This window comes from Lepidochelys kempii, chromosome 3 (assembly GCF_965140285.1).
Source record: "Lepidochelys kempii isolate rLepKem1 chromosome 3, rLepKem1.hap1, whole genome shotgun sequence".
Lineage (NCBI taxonomy): Eukaryota > Metazoa > Chordata > Testudines > Cheloniidae > Lepidochelys > Lepidochelys kempii.
The window spans coordinates 30,151,930-30,172,762 of record NC_136382.1 but is presented as its reverse complement, the minus strand read 5'-3'; the positions used below and the strand labels follow the sequence as shown (position 1 = coordinate 30,172,762).

The 20,833-nt window shown below is 40.5% G+C and overlaps 1 protein-coding gene across 6 annotated transcripts in view; it reads left to right on the top strand.

Annotated features, from left to right (window-relative positions):
* The window catches only part of GREB1 (growth regulating estrogen receptor binding 1), a 175,694-nt gene that overhangs the window by 5,703 nt on the left and 149,158 nt on the right, over nucleotides 1-20,833 (top strand). For 5 of the 6 annotated variants that reach the window (XM_073336003.2, XM_073336002.2, XM_073335994.2 and 2 more), the window contains exon 1: nucleotides 15,278-15,404. The exons of the other annotated variant lie outside the window; for it this stretch is intronic. The gene's annotated coding sequence lies outside the window, so the exon portion shown is untranslated. Of the gene's footprint in view, nucleotides 1-15,277; nucleotides 15,405-20,833 lie in introns of those variants that run through there. 6 annotated transcript variants of the gene reach the window in all.

Sequence of the window (20,833 nt, the reverse complement as noted above, 5' to 3'; positions counted from 1 at the left end):
CTGGTGCCTATTCTATCGTTCGATTTTACCAACCAGTAACACAAGTGAACATCTGTATTACCAAACTAGTTAACAAGAAGTCATAAATGCAGTCTCTTTAGGCATTCCAGCCCCTAGCTCACCACACAGACAACTGGACTTTATAATTAGGAGATTACTGAAAACTAGATCAATCATATGTAAAGTTCTTCCAAACCCAAAGGACCAGCCATTTCACCAGATCACTATATAATTCAGATCTTACCCAAAAAAAATCACACTTGGAGCCAATCCTTTAGTAACTAAAGATTTAATAATATAAAAAGAAAAAAGTTATTGAATGGTTAAAAGACCATATACATTACAGTTGATTTTCAGAGATTGCAGGTAAGGATCGTAACAGCGATGTAAATCTGCTAGCTTGTAAAAGTGCCTCTCTGGATTGCTCAGACTGGTTGTGGGGTCATTCAGTCCCTTTGTTCAAAGCTTCCTTATTAGAAATGCAGTCCACAGATGTGAAGCAGATGATGAAGACAAAGAAGTGATGTCACAGTCTCCCCTTATACCTTCAGCCCAGGTGCATGGAAGGACTCTTAGGTCCCATATCCTCTTCATGTGTCCTTACATGCCATGATGAGTCACTGGGCCTGAGTGCTTTGTGAAACATCTCCTGGCTGTGCACCAGGAAAAGCTCATTGGATGTATTTATTATCTTCGATGGCCCATCAACTCATGGCTGTCTACTCCTGATGTAAATCTGTTTGGTGGTATCACCCAGGAACACAAAACACCTGTTTGAGATACAAATACATAGCTAATTTTCATAACTTCAGATACAAAGATGATGATGCATATAAATAGGATCATCATACTTAGCAAATCATAACTAAGGCTATGAGTTAGTCACAGAGGTCATGGCAGTCATGGATTCTGTGACTTTACCAGACCTCCGTGACTTCTTTGGCTTCAGCTGTCAGCGGCTGAAGCCAGGGCTGGAGGCGGGACAGTGCACCCCTGTCCCACAGCTGGGGCTGGAACCAGACCATGTGTCCTTGCCCTGCAGCTTGTGGCGGGGGCTGCAGCGGGGCCCTGTGCCCCTGCTCCGCAGCTTCCAAGGGCTGTGCCCCCCGGCTGCGGCCAGGGCTGTGCACCTGTGGCTAGGGTTGGAGTCAGGACTGTGTGCCCTTTGCCCTGCAGCTGTGGCCAGTTCCAGAGTGGGAGCTGTGCTCACCCCCAGGGCGGGGGTGGAGGTGAGGGGGCTCGACCTGTAAGTCCACCTCATGGGATCCCAGCTGTCATTCCTCCCCCACATCTAGCCCTGAACCCCAAGTTATTTTTAGTGAAAGTCACAGACCAGTCATAGGCTCCCGTGAATTTTTGTTTATTGCCCAGACCTGTCTGTGACTTTTACTAAAAATAACCATGACAAAATCTTAACCTTAATTATAACTTTTCTGTTGATACTTAGTGCAATTGTGCCATAATGATGATACATTAGCGATTGTAATGGTAGTGATACATTAGTGATTATACATTAGTGTATAGCTGGTGTCATAAATATAAAGGGAAGGGTAAACCCCTTTGAAATCCCTCCTGGCCAGGGGAAAGCTCCTCTCACCTGTAAAGGGTTAAGAAGCTAAAGGTAACCTCGCTGGCACCTGACCAAAATGACCAATGAGGAGACAAGATACTTTCAAAAGCTGGGAGGAGGGAGAGAAACAAAGGGTCTCTGTCTGTCTGTATGCTGCTCTTGCCAGGGACAGAACAGGAATGGAGTCTTAGAACTTTTAGTAAGTAATCTAGCTAGGTATGTGTTAGATTATGATTTCTTTAAATGGCTGAGAAAAGAATTGTGCTGAATAGAATAACTATTTCTGTCTGTGTATCTTTTTTGTAACTTAAGGTTTTGCCTAGAGGGGTTCTCTATGTTTTTGAATCTAATTACCCTGTAAGATATCTACCATCCTGATTTTACAGGGGGGATTTCTTTATTTCTATTTACTTCTATTTTTTATTAAAAGTCTTCTTGTAAAAAACTGAATGCTTTTTCATTGTTCTCAGATCCAAGGGTTTGGGTCTGTGGTCACCTATGCAAATTGGTGAGGCTTTTTATCCAACATTTCCCAGGAAAGGGGGGGTGCAAGTGTTGGGAGGATTGTTCATTGTTCTTAAGATCCAAGGGTCTGGGTCTGTAGTCACCTAGGCAAATTGGTCAGGCTTTTTACCAAACCTTGTCCAGGAAGTGGGGTGCAGGGTTTTGCGAAGTATTTTGGGGGGAAAGACGCGTCCAAACAGCTCTTCCCCAGTAACCAGTATTAGTTTGGTGGTGGTAGCAGCCAGTCCAAGGACAACGGGGGGAATATTTTGTACCTTGGGGAAGTTTTGACCTAAGCTGGTAAAGATAAGCTTAGGAGGTTTTTTCATGCAGGTCCCCACATCTGTACCCTAGAGTTCAGAGTGGGGGAGGAACTTTGACAGCTGGTTATCATGCCTTCTATACAGCATCACACAGTGCATGAGCTGCTTTAGGCTGATCGAGCTATGTGGTGATACCCTTATTCCCTAGCATTCTTCAGTTAGCTCCCTGTCTGCCACAACTTAGCTAGGGAACACCAAAAGATACTTTTTTCCTTTAACACCAAAACCTCTATCCTCTCCTCCTTTAAATACCTCCGTAAACATGCTTGCACACTCCTGCCAGAATGGGACTGACACTCTCCAACTGGGGTAGATGGCTGGGGCACACTAAATGTTGGGGCATTATAGGTGAATGCCCAATAGAAGGGCTTTGCATGTTTGTTTGTTTGTTTGTTTTAAAAATAGAGCTGAGATACTGAGGGGACACCATTAGATTGACTGGCAGGCAGACATTCATAATTTCATAGGTTATCATCTAGTCTAACCTGAATGACACAGGCCGTAGGACTACCCTGAGTTAGAGACTTAGAGTTAGAAGGGACACCAACGGTCATTTAGTCTACCCCCTGCCAAGATACAGGATTTGTTGTGTCTAAACCATCCAAGAAAGATGGCTATCCAGCCTCGTTTTGAAAATCTCCAGTGAAGAAGTTTCCACAACTTCCTGAGGCAGTCTGTTCCATTGTCCTATTCTTCGTACAGTTTTTCCTGAGATTTAATGTAAATCTGCTATGCTGTAGTTTGAACTCATTGCCTCTTGTCCTGCCCTTTGTGGCAAAAGAGAACAACTTTGTTGTCTGAACTAGAGCATTTCTTTTAGAAAAATATCCAATCTTGATTTTAAAATTTCCAATGATGGAGAACCGACAACAACCCTTGGAAAGTTGTTCCTATGGCTAATTATGGTTAATTACCCTCACAGTTTAAAATGTGTGCCTTATTTCTACTCTGAATTTGTCTAGCTTCAGCTTCCGGCTATTGAATCCTGTCATATCTTTGTCTCATAGACTGATGAGCTGTCTTATCAAATTTCTGTTCCCCATGTAGATACTTACATGTCACCCCTTAACCTTCTCTTTGTTAAGCTAAAGAGATTGAACTCCTTGAGTCCATCACTATGAGGCTTGTTTTCCAATTCTTTAATCGTGCTCATGACTGTTCTCTGAACCTCTCCAATTTTTCAACATCCTTCTTGTTTTGTGGACACCAGAATTGGACAGAGGATTGCACCAGTAGTGGTTGCACAAGAACCAAATACAGAGATAATATAACCTCCTACTCCTATTTAAGGTTTCAGAGTAGCAGCCGTGTTAGTCTGTATTCGCAAAAAGAAAAGGAGTACTTGTGGCACCTTAGAAACTAAATTGGTTAGTCTCTAAGGTGCCACAAGTACTCCTTTTCAAGATTCCCCAGTTTATACATCCAAACATAGCATTAGCCCTTTGGGCCACAGCATCACACCGAGAGCTCATGTTCAGCTGATTATCCACCAGGAACCCCGAAGTCTTTTTCAGAATCACCAGGAAAGAGTCTCCTGTCCTGTAAGTATGGCCTACATTCATTGTTCCTAGATGTATGACTTTACATTTGGAAGTATTTAAACGTTTTTTATTTGCTTGTGCCAGGTTCACTAAGAGATTGCCCTGTATCAGTGACCTGTCCTCTTTATTATTTGCCACTTTCCCAGTCTTTGGGTCATCTGCAAACTTCATCAACTATGATTTTATGTTTTCTTCCAGGTCATTGATAAAGGCATTAAATTGCATAGGACCAAGTACTGACTCCTGTGAGGCCCCCGCTAGAAAACACCCCTGCTCAGTGATGATTCCCTGTTAAAAGTTACATTTTGAGATTTACCAGTTAGCAAGTTTTTAATCCATTCAGTGTGTGCCATGTTGATTTTATAGCATTCCAGTTTCTTAATCAAAATGTCATGTGATACCAAGTCAAATGCCTTACAGAAATCAAAATATATTTGTGATGAGGTGTAGTAGGCATTTGCTGCTTCCTGCTGTCTTGGCACACCCTACCTAAAGGTGGTATCCTTTTGGGGGAAAAAGCAGTGAGTTTAGTCTTCCAAGAGCTACCTAGAAAGATCACCCAGGATCAGCTGTGGGCAGAGCCAAGAAGAATTGATCTTCCAGCTGCTAGAAGGGCTAGAAGCAAGCAGAAACCAATCAGGCTCAAGCAGGCAAGGTAACAAGGGCTGGCTGCTTCTTCCAGGATCATGTTTAGGTAAAGCTGGGACAGGGGAGGAATGATTTCCCCGTCTTAATCCAGGAAATCTGGCCTGGTCAGGGGCTTAACTCTGACACATCTTTTGGTTGAACTAGCAAAGGAATGTTAGGGATTTTAAAGCCCAGGTGGCCATCTTGAGTTAAATGTTACCTTAATTTTTCAGCAATAAATTAAGTTTACTTAATGAGATGGTCCTTTGACTCAGAGGAGCCTGTGATAATATTACATCTACTTTTGTACCTTTATCAACCAAACTTGTAATCCCATCAGAAAAAGGTATCAGGACAAATACATTCTACAGCTTCTAAAAGTACCCCAAAACCCTGGCAATACCAGCCATTTGTCCTAAAGCGAGTGGTTTGCTTATATACTTTGAGTCCTTGACTCTCTCCACCAGGGGGCAGTCATTCCATTTAAAAAGTATGATCTGTTAGAATAAATGTATTTTAAAGCAGTAATTTCATCCAATGTTCTTTAAAGGAAATATATCAAAATTAAAATATATTGTACCCAAACTCCCCTCACTTGTATAACTCGTGTGCTTTTAGATTATCAAAACAAATCTTACGTTTTACTATGTTCTATGTTTACTGTTGGATTAGATTCCATGCTTCTCTTAGTTTGGACAATGAAATTAACCTGTTTTGTATAATGTTGTTTTCACTATTGGTTCTAATGCAGTAGTACAATGCTGCAGTGCTTAGGTTGCATGTACTACAGGAGAATGTTTACATTTAAAATGGCTGTATTAACATGTTAAAAGAACTATATTAAAAGCTGTTATGCTGATGTGTTATACTGTTTTAGATTCTTACTAGCATTTATTAGCCATCTAAACCTAAATGTTGGTCTTAAATCACTTGGTCTTCCTTTAAATGCCATTTATTTATTTTACTTATTTGCATTCCAGTAGTTCCATGAGGCCACAATCAAGATCAAAGCCCCATTAAACTCAGAATTGTACAAATATAAGACATTTTGTAGCTAATACGGTCTTCTATTTTATGGCCTTGATCCTGCAACTAGATCCTTGCAGATGAACACTTGTGCCATTGTGGGCTCCGGGTCAGTGCAAAGTTCTGCCTGCAAGGACATGAAAGCAGAATCTGAGCCAATAAAAGTATAGAAGACATTAGCTACAAAATATCTTATAGGAGCTAAAAAATATATTTTTTCAATTGTATGTGCCTAGTCCTGTGAGGTTCTGAGCCTCCCTCAACTCCCATTCAAGGTTTTCAGTACCTCAGTTTGGGCCCAACAACATTAGTATTTAGAAATGTAACACCATTGTGCAACTTTTTCACACTTAATAAGTAATGAATTTGTGTCCTGTATGGCTGTGATGCTCTGCTGAAAGCCACATCATCACTGGAGAAATTTGATACTGCACAGTCACACTGTTCAAGAAACTATGCACTTTCTATGTCCTTGATTTTGTTCTTATTAAATTATGTGCTGAGTTTTAGGACAAGTCATAGTACTAAGAGGGCTCTCTAATAGGAGCAGATTCTGGTAAATTATTTGTAGATTTGAATGATACTTTTAATACAGTTTCTTTTTCGAGCAGTAAAAATTTGTTATATTATTTAGTGCAATATTACCAAGTCCAAGTATTACTTTTTTTGATAAAATAAATGAACCAAATCCTGCAGCCCTTATGCAGCCTTTACTCAGACAAATCTTCTGTTGATGTCACTGGGAATATTGCTTAAGTGAGGCGTGCTGGATTTGACTCTATATATGTAACTCCAAAAAATCAGACTCCAGGCAGTGAGGCTCGGGTTTTGGCTTTGTCCCTGGGTCTCAGCAAGTCTAACGCCAGCCCTGGCAACCCCAACCCACAGTTTGAGACCTGCAGGTCTAGTTGCATGTGGAAGTGAAGCTGCCCTTAATAAAAGTTTGCTGCCACCTCCCACTGTTTTCAGTGAGATTGAAGCCAGGTCAACAGGCAAAGTGGCTGCCATTCTATGGTTCAGGAGGCTAGATGGGACAGTGAGGAGCAGCAGGGACATTGTGAAAAATGGATAGAGAAAGTGAGGGGGAGCAGGAGGCAGAGGTGTTGTAGGAGGATGGGGTGTGGGAGGGAGGTGCAGAGGACAGTGATGGGGCTTTTTGGGGTGGGAGATGGAGGGGATAGAATGGCAGCTCCCTCAGCCAGTAATGGGTAAGGGGAGCCTTCTCTGAGCAGCCAGGGGAAGGTAGTGTTACTAACTCTTTCAAATTGATGGCACGTCATGGGATTTGGCATCTGCAGGAGAAGTTCCTCTGATACTGCAATTTTCAAAGTGGGCGGAGCTCGTGTGAGAGCCTCAGGGCTAAGGAAATAGACCTGCTCTGACTCTGAGCCCTGCCTTCAATATATGGTCCAGCAGAGAGGGTCCTGAGGCAGTAGGGGGAGGATCTGGGGTAAAGCTACTGTTGTCTCCAGGGCCCCGAACGTAGCAGCAATGTTTTCCTCCTCCAGCTGCCTTGGGATTTCTCCACTGGGGATCCAGGCAGAAGACAAAGTGAACTCAGAGTGGAAGTTGGGAAGGTGGTGCTGCTGGGTCCAGGGAAAGGGAGAAGCCCTCAGGGGCACCAGAAGGTGGGGAGGGGGTGTAATCAGGGAGGTGCTCCTGATAGGTCCAGGCAAGGGGAGAATCTTAAGGGAAGAAAGTTGGTGGGAAGGAAGGGGAGTCAAACAGTAATAGGAAATGAATGGCAGTTCCCGTCTTAGGGAGTGAGGAGAGGTAAATGCCAGAGAGAGGCATGCATTGTGTGCATTAAAGGTTGACTTTTCAACCTGAAATTGTCACACAGACATTGGCAGAGGCGCAGAGGGGAGTTAAAAAGTAAAGAGACTGATTAAAAACAATGTTTTGATTATTTTAAAATGTCATGATTTTGGGGGGATCTGACTCATTTTTGATATTGTGAGGTGGTCCAACTTATCATTTTTGATCTCTAGAAGTTAGCAAAACGGATCCTTTTACTGTGCTCAAACATTATATGTGATCAACATTGATCGTCTGTGACCACTCCAAGTTCTTTCTTTCATTCATTATATCCTTAGGTTCCTGGAAAGAGAGTAAAGACTTTTAAATACTGAGAAATCTTGGAGCTGACATGGTACCACCGGTTGGGCACTTACAATCTGCAACAGATTCATCCCACATAAGGCTATTAATATCAGCTGTTAAAGTCTCTAACAGGTTCCCTTGATATTGTCACCAGGAGAGCTATAGCTGTCTATACGGTCAAATGTAGTAATTTTCACCATAGCAGGGAATGTTCAAAGAGATCATGCAGCATCTAGACATAATAAACTGGACAAAGTTTTTGTGAATACTAGCATTTCTATTCAAGATAGTCATTTCTTTCCTCTGATGGCTGGGACAGTCACATGTTTTAAATGGGTGGACATGTGGTTTCTTGTATGGTACATATAGTAATAATGAGTAGTGGTTAGGTTTCATAGACTGTGTATTCCCTGAGACTTCAGTATCTAGTGACTTCTAATATTTAGGATACCAGCGGTTACTTAACTTCAGCTCACCTAGAGCCTGATTCAGCGTCCACTGACATCAGCAAGAGCCTGTCTACTGGCAGGCCCCCTAAAGGAACATTCAAAACAGTTGTTTACTCATTTTGGAATACAGACTTCAGATGTTTGTCATTTTCAGCACATATTTAAATAACCTGATCTTTGCTCTCTCATCATTTTGTTCTGCCAAAATTTCTCTATTTTTGGAAGACACTCAATCATCTTCATTTTTCCACTGTGAAGGATTTGTTGACTAATGTTTCCCACTGCAATCATAGAATTGTAGGTTTGGAAGGGACCTAGAGAGGTCATCTAGTCCAGTTTCCTACACTCATGGCAGGACTAAGTATTATCTGGACCATCCCTAACAGGTATTTGTCTAACCTGCTCTTAAAAATCTCCAATGATGCTGTAGCGAGGCGATGACTCACCGCTGCAGCGCCTCCTGCTGGTCGTCCCAGAAATTAGCTCTTTCCAGCCTTTGGAGCACCCTCTCCAGGCCAGTGTCCCTCCTGCACCCCAGTGCCCTTTACCCTGGGGTTCTACCCCCCAGGGAAACCCCCAACCCTCTAAACCCACTTTGCCTCAGTGGCTACTGCCAGTCATCATCTAACCCCCGCTCACTGGGGCAGACTGCAATGTAATGGACACTCATCATTGGCAAGGTTAGGTTAGGGTTAGGACCAGCTGCCTCTGCCTATTCCCAGGCTGCCCCTCTGCAGCCCCAGTACCTTTCTGGGCTTTTACCAAGGCCTGCAGTCTAGGGGTTTACCAGGCCTGTGCTGTGCTGTGCTCACTCCAGGGCTAGAGTGAGACTCCTCTTTTCCTGGCCTCCAGCCCTCTTATAAGGGCCAGCTGGGCCCTGATTGAGCTGGCCACAGCTGTGGCTGGTACTCCAATCAGCCTAGCTTGGCTGTTTTAACTCCTTTTCCCCAGCCGCAGCCCTCTGCAGGGCTGCTTTAACCCCTTCAGGGCCGAAGCGGGTCTTTAACCCCTTCAGGGCCGCTACAGATACAGATTGCACAACCTCCCTAGGCAATTTATTCCAGTGCTTAACTACGAAAAACTTCTTAACTGTCAGGGTAATGTCCAACCTAAATTACCCTTGCTGCAATTTAAGCCCATTGCTTGTTCTATCCTTAGAGGTTGAGGAGAACAGTTTTTCTTCCTCCTCCTTGTAACAATCTTTTATGTACTTGAAAACTGTGATCATATCCCCTCTCAGTCTTCTCTTCTCCAGACTAAACAAACCCAATTTTTTCAATCTTCCCTCATAGGTCATGTTTTCTAGACTTTTAATCATTTTTGTTGCTCTTCTCTGGACTTTCTCCAATTTGTCCACATCTTTCCTGAAATGTGGCGCCTAGAACTGGACACAATACTCCAGTAGAGTCCATATCAGTGCGGAGTAAAGTGGAAGAATTACTTCTCGTGTCTTGCTTACATCACTCCTGCTTACACATCTGAGACTGATGTTTGCTTTCTTTGCAACAGTGTTACACTGTTGACTCATATTTAGCTTGCGATCCACTATGATCCCCAGATTCCTTTCTGCAGTACTCCTTCCTAGGCAGTTATTTCCCATTTTTAAGTATGCAATTGATTGTTCCTTCCTAAGTGTAGTACTTTGCATTTGTCCTTATTGAATTTCATCCTGTTTACTTCAGACCATTTCTCCAGTTTGTCCAGATCATTTTGAATTTTAATCCTATCTTCCGAAGCACTTGCAAACCCTCCCAGCTTGGTATCGTCTGCAAACTTTACAAGTGTACTCTCTATGCCATTATCAAAACCATTGATGAAGATATCGAACAGAACCAGAACTGATCCCAGCGGGACCCACTTGATATTCCCTTCCAGCTTGATTGTGAACCACTGATAACGATTCTCTGAGAACGGTTTTCCACGTAGTTATGCAGCCAGCTTATGGTAGCTCCATCTAGGTTGTATTTCCCTAGTTTGTTTATGAGAAGGTCATGTGAGACGGTATCAAAACCCTTACTAAAGCCAAGATATACAACATCTACTGCTTCCCCCCTACCCTCAAGGCTTGTTATCCTATCAAAGAAAGCTATTAGGTTTGACATGATTTGTTCTTGATAAATACATGCTGACTGTTACTTATCACCTTATTATCTTCTAGGTATTTGTAAATTGCTTAATTATTTGCTCCATTATCTTTCTGGGTACTGAAGTTAAGATGACTGGTCTGTAATTCCCCGGATTGTCCTTATTTCCCTTTTTTTAGATTGGCACTATATTTTCCCTTTTCTAGTCCTCTGGAATCTCTCCAGTCTTCAATGACTTTCCAAAGATAATTGCTAATGGCTCAGGTATCTCCTCAGTCACTTCCTTGAGTATTCTAGGATGTATTTCATCAGGCACTGGTGACTTGAAGACATATAACTTGTCTAAGTAATTTTTAACTTGTTCTTTCCCTATTTTAGCCTCTGATCCTACCTCATTTTTACTGGCATTCACTATGTTAGACGTTCAGCCGCTACTAACCTTTTTGGTTAAAACTGAAACAAAAAACACATCTAGCACTTCTGCTATTTCCACATTTTCTGTTATTGTTTTTCCCTCCTCGCTGAGTAAAAGGTCTACCCTGTCCTTGGTCTTCCTCTTGCTCCTAATGTATTTGTATATGTTTTTTCTTGTTACCTTTTATGTCTCTAGCTAGTTTAATCTCATTTTGTACATTGGCCTTTCTAATTAAAACATACTTATTTTATTTGTTTATATTCATCCTTTGTAATTTGACCTAGTTTCCACTTTCTGTAGGACTCTCTTTTTGTGTTTCAGATCATTGAAGATTTCCTGGGTAAGCCAGAGTGGTTTCTTGCCACATTTCCTATCTTTCCTACACACTGGAATAGTTTGCTCTTGTACCCTTAATAATGTGTCTCTGAAAAACCGCCAACTCTTTTGAACAGTTTTCCCCTTTAGACTTGCTTCCCAGGGGATCTTACCTACCAGCTCCCTGATTTTGCTGAAGTCTGCCTTCTTACTGTGCTATTTTCCCTCCTACCATTCCTTTGAATTATGAACTCTACCACTTCATGATCACTTTCACCTAAGCTGCCTTCTACTTTCAAATTCTCAACCAGTTCCTCCCTATTTGTCAAAATCAAATGTAGAACAGCCTCTCTCCTAGTAGTTTTCTCCACCTTCTGAAATAAAAAATTGTCTCCAATACATTCCAATAACTTGTTGGATAATCTGTGCCCTGCTGTGTTGTTTTCCCAACAGATGTCTGGGTAGTTGAGTCCTCCATCATCAAGTCCTGTGGTTTGGATGATTTTGTTAGTTGTTTAAAAAAAGCCTCAGCTACTTCTTCCTGCAATCTGTTGATTATATAAATTTATACTACTTCAACCCATGTTTGTAATCTGAATGATATATAGTTCTCTAACTGGTTTATTAAGAGGATTAGGAAATTAAAGGCAATCCCATAAAACTGCAAAACAGATGAAAGGCATTTGGGCTGATTGTTCACTATCAATAATGGAAAATACTGATTCATATAAGAATAGATTAAAAAAAGGCAAGATTTCCCTGTTACTCCAACATTTGAAGCACATGAAAAAATATACATGAACTTTTAGAAAAAAACTGCCCTATCTCTGGGATAGGGCAGGATAGGACTGTGAAGTAGGGAGGCTTTAGACTTGATAAATTATCCTATTCTAACGCTGATGTCTTAGCTGTGTTGCTCAGGTTCCCTGCTGGTGCTGGAGCTGTCAAGGCTAATTGTTCATACAGATGATGATTCATTTGGATTGGCTCAGAATTTCATGGCTGCCATGACAACCAGGGGGCTGTCTTAGGTGGCTGCAAACTCCACTCATAAGCCTGGCACACTTTAGTTCTACTGCTTGAGTTGGGAATGGAAATTACCCCTTCGTCATAGGGTGACCATTGTCATTGTCAGTTTGGGTTTGGGATGTACTTATTCTGATGGGATTTGGAACCCATCTTGATGATCTGACATTGGAAGTTGACAGATCCAACAGGCTTTCAGACAGCCTTGAGGTAAAGTATTATTCATCCCGCTGACAAATCTGTTGATGGTTTGATAGGACTTTTTAATGATCTTTTGTCTTCTACTTTTGATTTGGTGCCCCTCTAAACGTCATATCTATTTGCTATATCCTTGCAAGTCAATATGGTTTACAAATGACCTACAAACAGGTGTTTGCATGGGACTTTTGAAGCCAGCATTGCAAGATATTTACATGCCAGATATGCTAAACATTCATATGCCCCTTCATGCTTTGGCCACCATTCCAGAGGATATGCTTCCATGTTGATGACGCTCGTTAAAAAAAAATGCATTAATTAAATTTGTGACTGAACTCCTTGGGGGAGAATTATATGACTCTGGTTCTGTTTTACCACATTCTGCCATATATTTCATGTTATAGTAGTCTCGGATGATGACTCAGCACATGTTCATTTTAAGAACACTTTCAAGGCAGATTTGACAAAACACAAAGAAGGTACCAATGTGAGATTTCTAAAGATAGCTACAGCACTTGATTCAAGATTTAAGAATCTGAAGTGCCTTCCAAAATCTGAGAGGGACGAGGTATGGAGCATGCTTTCAAAAGTCTTAAAAGAGCAACACTCCGATGTGGAAATTACAAAACCCAAGATAGCAAAAAAGAAAATCACCCTTCTCCTGGTGGCATCTCACTCAGATGATCTAAATGAACATGTGGTGTTCCGCAGTACTTTGGATTGTTATCAAGCAGAACCCATCATGTCCTCTGGAATGGTGGTTGAAGCATCAAGGGACATATGAATCTTTAGCGCATCTGGCATGTAAATATCTTGCGACGCCAGCTACAACAGTGCCATGAGAACACCTGTTCTCACTTTCAGGTGACACTGTGAACAAGAAGAGGGTAGCATTATCTCCTGCAAATGTAAACAAACTTGTTTGTTTGAGTGATCGGCTGAACAAGAAATAGTACTGAGTGGACTTGTAGGTTCTAAAGTTTTACATTATTTTATTTTTGAATGCAGTTATTTTTTGTACATAATTCTATATTTGTAAGTTCAGCTTTCATGGTAAAGAGATTGCACCACAGTACTTGTATTAAGTGAATTGAAAAATACTATTTATTTTGGTTTTTTTACAGTGCAAATATTTGTAATAAAAATAAATATAAAGTGAGCATTGTACACTTTGTATTCTGTGTTATAATTGAAATCAATATATTTGAAACTGTAGAAAACATCCAAAAATATTTAAATAAATGGTATTCTTCTATTGTTTAACACTGCGATTAATCATGATTAATTTTTTTAATTGCTTGACAGTCCTAATATTAGTGATGTATCCTTCAGGAGGACAGGATACCAGAGGCTTGTAAAGAAGCTACTGCAAGGCCACAGCTGAAGAAACCAACCCTTGAGGCTATCAGATTAGTTACTCGATATCCAGTCTCCCATTTCTGGGGGAAATCATTGAGACAGCTATGATAGGGCAACTGTGGCCATTTCTTCAACTCTGATTTCCTTGACTTTAGTCAATCAGGTTATAGGCCTCAGTATAGAGTAAAAAGTACACTGTTTGTATTAGTTGATGATCTGTTGCCAGCACTGAATGAAGATAAAGAGTTCATGCTGATTTTTTTTTTAAATCTGTCAACAAATTTATGATCTATTTGATAGACTTTATAGACTTGCTCAGAGAGGTGGATGTTGCTATGGCAGGGTGGATGGACTCTCTCTAGAGCGACTCTGGTGTATATTTCTGTGAGGACCCAGAAGGTAGCTGTGAACAATTTTCTCTGCCCCAAGGGCTGTCTTCTGCAGTATGCCATAGAGAGCTCTTCTGTTCAACATGTATATGAGGCCAATGAGAGAGTTATTCAGGAAACATGAGATATCTTCAGTAGTCTGATGACACATAACTCTACATCTTCATCATGTCTGACTGGAGCAAAGCAGTGAAGGAAATAACCCAATGTTTTTATCCAGATTTTTTTGTAAACCTCACACTGGTCACTTGAAGTAGCTGCCACACATTGAAACTGGGGAAAATGACAACAGGCTGAGAGAGCACATATTCAATGTAGGGACAAGAAATTAGAGGACTTATTACTGCGTTTTCTGGACCTTAAAGCTAGTGCTGAGTGTCAGTAAGAGGACTGTGAATAACTTGTTTCAGAGTAACAGTCGTGTTAGTCTGTATTCGCAAAAAGAAAAGGAGTACTTGTGGCACTTTAGAGATGAACACATTTATTTGAGCATAAGCTTTCGTGAGCTAGAGCTCACTTCATCGGATGCTGTAGCTCACGAAAGCTTATGCTCAAATAAATTTGTTAGTCTCTAAAGTGTCACAAGTACTCCTTTTCTTTTTGTGAATAACTTATGATCTTTAGGAGAAAAAATGAATAACAGGTTTTTAATCTTAGGGAGTTGTTTGCATCCTCAGTTTATATTGGTTTAGATTTTCAAGTCTATCTTTGCGATGAAAAAGGTTAGTAACTTTTTTCAAAAATGGCAAAGGTAAACATACAGCATAAATAATATACAAATTGGATTTGTGTGAAACTAGACGTCCACAGCTCTCGCTCTAAATAGATACCATTTGTATAGAAGTTTGAAAATAATTTCCAAGTGACAAGTTTTGTCTAGTGTGAATGGGATAGATCGCTCTCTCTCTCTCTCTTTCTCTCTCTCTCTCTCACACACACACACACACACACACACACACACACACACACAAATCAGGTCAGAACAAAGGCTGCCAGTTCTTCAGAAGATTTTCTCAAGTCTCTGTTTTCTCTTGCACACCTTCTCCCCCTCATAATTCTTTGCTTCCTGCAGCTGCTAAAATTGCCCAGATCCTAAATCTAAATAAGGCAGGACGAGTTGGGAAGATACCATATGCAGTGGGAAGCAGGGGTGAGGATGCAAGGCACTGGGGAGGGAAGGGGGCTGGCTTGTGCTCTTGAGCCCCAGGGTAGCTGATGGTGAGAGATGGCTTGTTGAGTTGGAGTGCATACAGAGCTTGAGTTTGTGGATGGGAAGGAGGGGGCAGCAGCAGGAGGAGGAGGAGGCTGAGACTGGGAGGGGAGGGGAGGGAAGGGGGGGAGAGAGCAGCATCTCTATCTTTCTCTCCAGTCTACGTTGCTAACAGCAAGGAGAGGCTCAGACTTCCCTAATATCCATCATCCCCTGCTCCCAACGTGGTCACAGAACAGGCAGAGCAACAAAGAAGGTCTCAGAGGTAAGGTCCCCTTCAACTTGCAAATCTTGTACAGTCTGCTCAACAGAAGGGAAAGCAGCAGTAGCAGCACAGGGAAGAGACTAACAGCACCTAGGAATAAGGGTGCAGGGGAGAGTAGCTGGGAGCTCCCTAACAAGAGGAGTGAGGAAGTGTGGGCAGCAGTAACAGAGTAAAGGGGGAGAGGGATTCAGGTAATAAATTAGCAGGAGCTGGGAATATCCAGGATTGAGGACCTTGTCCCAGCCCCCCAAATAGGAGGAGGAGAGATGGTGGGGACAGTTGCACTGTTAGGGCAAATGCTATCTCACCTGAAATACAAGGGACAAATTCGTAAAGCAGGAACCTGAGCTATTGTCAGCTTCTTTGTAGACGGGGCTTGGATGAAGGCAGTGGAAATAAGAGTACCTACATATGGGAGACCTTGTTCCCATTTCCCTTATGCTCTGCCTTGCTTTTTGTTTTGCTTTTTTTCTGGGTGTAAGGCTAAGCTCTTCAGGCAGAGACCATCACTTGTTTGGTGTTTGTACAGAACCTATCACATTGTGGACACTGCTGGAAGCAAGTAATAATAATGTAGGAGTTTGTACAGAAATGTCCTGAATCCTATCAGGAACTAGGCAGTTGCAAGGGAGTCCAGCATTGTTTTGTGTCTTATGAATAAGGTTATTTGGGGATTTTATTTCCATTTTCATTATGAAACACTGCAGTCAGAATAAAAAGGTAGTGAATCTGGAATCTTTGTGCCCCTTGATAGTTCCTCTGCCCCCTCCTCACTCCAAGGTTTTAGGGGAAGGTTGACCAACAAGTGGCCTCATTTTGTAACCCAGGAATGGGAGAAATGTGGCAATTAAAAGGTGGCATAACTGTAGTAGGTTGACTTAGATGCGAGTCTAGGATGATGGAGTCATCACTTTCCCTTGTCTTGCGAAACCTTGGGAGGGTGGTACTGATTCTGATTTCACTTACAGCAATGTAAATCCATTGATAACTGTGTAAGTATAAGTTTCAGGCTTGATGTTGCTTTGTTTCACTGTCAGATCTTTCCTGTAATCTGTGAACACAGAGGCCGGGAGAAAAGACAAGACACATAATTCACAACAATGGGGCTTTTCTTTCACAAGCTTTTATGACTATTAATTGTTATTTCAGGACTCAAAGTTTTATTATCCCTTTAAAACAATAAATATGTGGATGACTTTGGGCTTGATCCTGCTTCATTGAAGTCCGTGGGAGTTTTGCCATTGATTTCACTTGGAGAACAAGATCAGGTCTTTTTTTAAGATACACCTTTTTTTGTTTTTTTGTTTAAAGCCCTCTCTTGTTTTGTGAACAACATTCTGCCTCTTTTCCAGTGTCCAAACCCTTATTAAATAATTTTTTGGAGGTTTAAAAAAGGTGAACTGCTTTTCTAACAAAATAAAAATTGCTGTATACAAAATTGCTTTTAAGTTGATTGCCAGTTAACTACAGCTTGGATTTTTTTAGAAATTGAGTGTCCTGACTTTTGAAGGGTATAACTGTGATACATGCGTAAAAAATGCTAAGATTACATTAAGGACATGTCTTAAACCCGCAACCAACACGTAAGTTCTATCTGTTTTGACTTGGACTTAATGTGACATTACCTAGTTAGACTCAGTTAGCTGTGCAAATTGGCTTTGTGGGAACAGTGCTCCACAAAGACGATTTTATTGATGTTGCAACTCAGATGGACCTGATCCAAAGCTCCTGGAAGTCAGTGGAAGTCATTCCATTGGCTTGGTGTGTTTCAGATCAGGCCTGTGGTAATGAAATCAACCTCTGATGGGAAAGTCCATAAATACGTAAGCAGAATAGAATGCGTTAAGGATGGAATTTTACTCATTTCTCTGGACTTCCTTGCTTTGTGGATTTCAGCTGGAGACAATGTTACCATATGGGTTCATTTGTTTTGCTGTTGTTCAGTTATAAATGCCTGTATTCCATTTATTGTGTAAAGAGTACATACCCTTCTGAAGATTTTTTTTCTTTTAACTTGACCTTAGATCTATTGTCTATTTGTGTGTTTAACGTCTCATTAAGGAAGTTAATTTTTTGACATTCATAATCTTTGAGATATTACAATATTTCATAACAATAAATAATCTTGACTTAATTTTAACACTAGTCATATAATACTATGTGAAAAGTCACCTCTGCTTATTAATTAGCCATTTAAAATTCTTTTGGTGCTGTTGGGTTTCTTTTAAAAATCGGAACATATTCCATAATAGAGGCTAATGGCATAAAAAGGTTTTCATTAAGAAAAGTTTCCAATTATTAGTGCCAAAACACTTCCAAAAACTAGTAAATTACATTTAATTAAATGTTGTTGTTGTTTGCTGTGTGCATGTTTGTGTATGCATACAGTTTAAATACAACCATTTGAAATCCTGAACAGAAAAAAACCTTAGAAAAAAGACTACTGGGATTTTGATATCCCATTTTAGTCCAGAGCAAACTTATCACTGAGTGATGAACTCCCAAAAATGATGCATTCTTATAAAGGAAATACTGAAAAATCCATAAATATAGTAGTGATAGTGAGCATACTTATTTTGGGGGTGGGGGAAAATTCTTTAATTTCTATTGTTTGTGATTCTTCTAGTGAACACAAGTCTGAACAGTGAATGGTATGTGATCTGTCACTCCTTTGTTACCTTAATACAAAATAAAGCATTTGCTTGTTTTTCAGTTGTGCTGTTATTTCCTGTGAATAATCATCACCATCAATATTCATAAAAAGCCTTAGTGTGTGTATATATGTATGTATATATAAAAAAGAATCACAAATTTTACTCAAAATAAAAATTCCTTGCTTTGTCTGTCTTAGATTGTGTTAGACTGTTGCTAACTATTCAAAGCTTCTACTACAAATATTTATTGCGGAATATAGGCTTTTAAAATCTGAAACTGGGTTGGGAGATGCAACCCTTTGCAAAAGAAACTCAAATCTTTGTTAGCCAAAAGTCAGATTTTGCAGTGACCACAGTTCCTATCTACTAACATCCAGAGAAGTTCTGACAAATGTATCTTTTTTTCTTTTTGCTTTGTGTAAACACTGTTCTTCTACCATAAGCATAATACTGTCTTATTGTTTCCATGTTTGTGTTCATGTGCTGAATAAAGAAAGTTAGCAATCTATTTAAGTAGTAACATTACCAATGGCATGTTTTTTTCAAAAAATAATAAGGGGGAACTGGCATTTGGACATGGAGTGTCTTACAGAAAATGTAATATTTAAAAAAAAAACATGAATACTGGCAGAATTTTATATGGTGGCAATACTTTAACCTCTTCAAACTGTATTAACAGTTGTAAAAGCAATCTATGGCAATGTTAGATGCTTTGTGTAATTATACAGTATGTGTAAATGAAGGAAAAATTATATTTATAGACAATATTTGAATGCGTGTTCATAAAACAATGAGTAGTAAGGGAGAATTGTCATCAAGAAGGCCTTCAAAGGTACCAAAGAGTAATTTGAACGTTTTCCTTAAGGAGTTCATCCTTATATTAAAATTCACTTTTAAAAATGGCTACCAGTAAAGTGGCAGATTGTTTTTTATGTTATCCCTGTTGATTTCTAAAGCCCTTTAATAAGAAGATCCTGGTTCTAGGCCAATGCTCTTCCTCTGTTTTGACAAAGAGAGGGGAGCGAAATGTGTGGATTCTGGGTTTTGTGGGAGAAAAAGGAAGTATCAGCTCCACAGCATTTCCCTCCTTTCCCCCTGTGCCTGCAGAACCTCCACGCTCCTAAAGTACGTTTGTCAATAAGAATAATAGGCCAGATTCTGCCATGACGTACATTATGTGCAGATTCAGTGTCTTTAAAGAAGCAGTTAAGTTACAGTCTAGTTTCTATTATACATGTTACTGAACACACCATAATTTATGATTTATTGATATAGTGTCTGATTCAAGGAGTATTCCCATCAACTTCAATGGGATTTGGATGAGGCTCACAGAGAGAGTTTAGAGAGCTGAATCTGACTCTGTCAACTGGAAATCTAGTCTATTTAAAAATAAGTTTAAAGTATCATTTTTGTGATTTGGTGAACATTTTCCTGTGTTATTTTTAAATGTCTCTCCTCCCCCTCTTGCTGTGCACAAAATAAAGGTTAAACTGACCATACACAAAGTGCTATCATATGCATAAGTAAACAATCTGGATAAAAATAAAAATAGATTTAATCTTACATGTTACTTAGGTGTCTTAATCCTAATCATTTTAGGTGTTACTTATAATAACAGCAAATAAAACATTTTCATACATAAGTGTGACTTTAAAATTAAGTTACCTTTGTATTACTGTTGTTTTCACTTGTAGAGACAATGGAAATGTTGTTTATTGTGATTAAAATATGATGTGTGCCCAGCCTTATTTCCAAAGAAAATGTTTGTGGCTAATAAACTGTTTTGAGAAAGATATTTTCATAAAAGGCCTGATCCAAAGCCCACTGATATATTTCTGTTGATGTCACTGGGCTTTGGTTCAGGCCATAAGTGTTTAGATATCACAGAGATGAGTGTTCTTGTGAAGACAGGTAGAGAGACAGATGTAACATGAGGTGTGGTCAGTGCTCCTGCCACCTCTGCAAAGCTACTCACTGTTGCTCCCTCTTGAGGGGACAATGCAGCAAAAATTCTGCAAGTTCAAAAATGCTAAACTCTCCCCAGACTCATTTCTGGTCATTGCTTTTTACAAAATAAAAACAACCACCACCACCAACAAAGGCATATATTGCTATTGCATGGCCTTTCACTGTTGTATCCCTCATTCTGCCATATTCCTATTCTTCGTTTATCATTATTACTTGCTGTGTAAAAGCAGAACATGGTGTTCTCCTTGGCGGGAATTGTGTCCCCAGATCTATATGCAGATCTCCTGTTGTTCCATGGAGACTTGAATGGTGAGAGACTGAGCGAGAAGGTGACAAGCCCAGGAAGGATGTGTGTCATGGTCTGTGAAAATGGATTCAGAGGGACCATGTTTCCTGGAGGGAGTGCTATGGGTGGGACACTGAGATAATAAGTGCAGTTAGGCTGGAACCAGCTCAGGCATGTGGACAGAGCAGTCCACGGGGTTTAATAAAGTTTCACTTGCTCAGCTTAACATGCATTCAGCTTCACTCATTGTGAATGAAATGTGGTGGCAGTACATGAGTTGTGAGTTCTCTGATGTGCAGCAGCTGGCAGTGTGAAGCCATGGATTTGGTCTGAAGCCCCAGATTTTGCACAAACCTAGCCCAACAATGGACCTGGTGGAAGGAGGAGTGTGAGTGTATAGCTCCTGGCCATGCAGGAGGATGACAACTGCAGGAAAGTTAAAACTATTATTTTATCTTATTGGGTACAAAGCAGAGAGGTCTGCACCATTCTAAAGCTCACCACTGCCTCAAGCCCCACAG